The sequence below is a fragment of the Leptopilina heterotoma genome, unplaced genomic scaffold (assembly GCF_015476425.1).
Source record: "Leptopilina heterotoma isolate Lh14 unplaced genomic scaffold, ASM1547642v1 Lhet_270, whole genome shotgun sequence".
Lineage (NCBI taxonomy): Eukaryota > Metazoa > Arthropoda > Insecta > Hymenoptera > Figitidae > Leptopilina > Leptopilina heterotoma.
In genome coordinates, this window is record NW_025110979.1 from 1,311,737 (window position 1) to 1,315,141 (window position 3,405).

Below are 3,405 nucleotides of genomic sequence, written 5' to 3' on the forward strand. Positions count from 1 at the left end.
GGATTTCAATTATATTTAATACAATTTTAAATAAATACTCCGAAAAATGTAATTACTTTCAAAAAATATTGAAAATTTTTTGTTAGAACTCAATTACTTTTCATAAGTAATGAAATTCTTCGTTGAAATTCAAATATTTTTCAAAATCTACTATTTTAATGAAATTTCTCAAAATAATTCAATTATTTAAAAAAAAAATGTAATAAAATTCGTTGCAAAAATTCAATTATTTTCATAAGTAATAAATCGATTATTCAGAAATTCTTCAATTAAATATATAATTAAAATTTTCAAAAGACCCATAAGCTCAAGACAAAAAAAGTGGAAGATTTTGAGAAAAGTGGTGGTAAGACTGTCGAAAAACACGTTTTTTGGATTCTGACCACCACTTTTTTCAAAAACTTGCCATGCTAGACAATTTTGTGACACGAGTTCGTATTCATCGGTCAAAAATACACTGAAAACCACTCCAATATCGAAAATAGCAAAAAAAAATGTTTTTGGGTCTCTTACCCCCACTTTTTTCAAAATCCTGACATGCCAGACAATTTTGGAACCCGAAGTCGTGTTCAGAACACAAAAATACATTGAAAATGACTACAATATCGAAAATAACCGAAAAAAATTTTTTTTTTTGGGTCCTTTACCCCCATTTTTTTCAAAATCCACTATTTTTTTGGTCTTACTCATATAGGGTCTTAAAATAAACATTAGAAACTTTAATTTAACGTCTCATGGAAGTATAGCACGTCAGATTGAAGAGAAAAATGTTTTGAAACCCCCCCAAATATTTTTGGGCCTCTATCCCCACTTTTTTCAAAAATTTAACTTGACAGGCAATTTTGAAGGAACGTAGCAAAATTTACTCTGCAAAAATAGAAAAAGTGTCGGGTATTTTTTTTTTTTTTTTTTTTTTTGCTAGAAAAAATAGTAAAAGTTGCTCTATAAATCAATTTATTTCTATACAATTCGCCAATTTTTGTAAAATTGCATTTAACGGAAAAAAAATTTCAGCTAAATTGCAATGAAGATTTTCTCTAAAATCGAGTTTTAGAAACTTCGTGAAAGAAATTGAAAACAATACTTGTCTCTCGATTTCTAATATATAAAAGCAAAGTATATTTTCCTTGCCAAAAAACTATTCCAATAAGTTTCGTTTAAATGGGAGCGTAGGAGAAGAAATTATTTCTTTTCTTTTTCATTTCATTCATTTATTTCAGTAAACTATTTAAGGAAAAGCAAATTTTTTAAACCTTTGCCGAAAATTAGTCCTTTGCTAAATCCTAAGAAAAAATTTAAATTTACCAAATGCCAAGAACAAAATAAAAAACAAACATATTTTCAAAAATTTAGAGGACAATATTTTCCTTTGAATTTTTGAAAACAGAGTTTATTTTTTCGTTTAAAATTTAAAAAACAATTTTGTTCGTTTTTCCCTTTTAAAATTTAAAAAGAAGTTTGTTTTTTCGCTTAAAATTTAAAAACAAGTTTGTTTCATTTGTTTTTTCGTAAAAGGGAAGGAAAAAAACAAGACTATAATGCGGATTCAATTAAACTGAAAATATGCGAAAAAAAAACTTTTTTAATCACAGCTGAATGTGTATATCATGTTGATGTCTTTTTCTTTCACGAGTCACGGGGAAGGTCGCAGAGAGCGAGTGAAACGAGTTTTCAGCACAGCCTATCTAACTTCTTTTCAATGAATTTCTACGGACTTTACGTACATACTTGAGCTATAAAGCACTTGACACTTTTCGACTTGAAAATTTTTCAATCTCACTTCCGTCTTGTATATACATATATATATTTAAATATATATCGCAATAAGTCATAAAAAACTTGGCAACAAATTAGTAAAAATTTTTCATTAAACAGTTAAAATAATTTTCCGCTCAGAAAAGCGAATTCTTTTCCCAAACAAATTTTAGATTAATTATTATATTTTAAATAATTTAATTTATTTAATATTTACAGAAAAAGTATTTAATTTACACGAAACTAAAAAATAATAAAAAATAAATAAATCAAAAAATGAAAATTTGTTTACTTTGCAGAATATTTTATTATTTATTATTTTACTTTCTATTCATTTTATTGTTTTAATTTTTATTATAAATAAAATTTATAATTACTTATTATTTTCTTATTTCATTTTATTGTTTTAATTATATAAATAAATAAATAATAGTTATAATTAGTTTACTTACTATTAATTTTTTATTGTTTTATTTATTTTAATTATAAATTTTATTCATTATAATAATTAAAACAATAAAATGAAATAAATAATTATTTATTTTATTTATTAGTTATAATTAATTCTATTTATTCGAATAAAAAAAGATTGTTAATTTATACAATAAATTTACTATTTAATTTTTTTTTTTTTAATTTTTTTAATAAATGTAAAAACTGTCTATTTATTCCTTTATTAGAAGTGAAAAAAATTTTTAAGTAAAATTGAAACAAAAAAATAAACTTTTCTTATAGCGAAATAAAAAAAAGTAACATTTTTGTTACTGTCGAACCTCTAAAACTGGGCTAGAGAGCCTCTTGCGCAGTTAAATTTAATTTCTTGACATTACTTTGTTGAAGTACCATGACTTATTATACTTCAGGTTTTAAACTCGAAGTTGCAAAATTCCCCAGGAAAGTGAATTAAAACTATAACGGAGTTGAACTAATAGAGAAATTTTTTTTAACAAAAAGTTTTCTATAAAATTGCACAAAAAAAATTTTTTATTTTCAAACTTTTGAAAGTATTTTACATTTTAAACACAAAATATTTTTTACATAAATCCTAGCGCTGATATTGTACATTACAGAAAAAAATACATTTTTCCAAAGATTTGTTTAGTAAAAAATTTTAGCAAACAAGATATACTTTACTAAGTATTTTTCACCAAAACAAAATTTTTTAGCGAAAAAACATATTTTTCTTTAATTTGTTTTTTTTTTATTTGCAAAATATTATTTATTATAAATATTTTATTTATTATTTATTTATTTAAGAATAAAATAGTTGCTAGGGCATAATAATATTTTTTCTAAAATACATTTTACCAAAAAGTATAATTCACTAACGCAAGTACTTTCAACCAATAGAATATTTTAGCAAAGAGAATAATTTACTAACAAGTATTTTTCACCAAAAAAAATAATTTATCAAAAAATGTAGATATTTTATAGAAAACCAATATATTTTTCTAAAGTTATATTTGCTAAAATATATTTTACCAAAAAATTTTTTTTTGTATAATATATTTTAGCAGAAATAGAATTAATAAAATATATGTTTTTCTCCAAAATTCTTGTGAATAAAAACACTTTTTAGAAAATTATAATTATAATATAATATTATAATAATTATAATTATAATTATAATTATAATTATTTTCTTAAAAT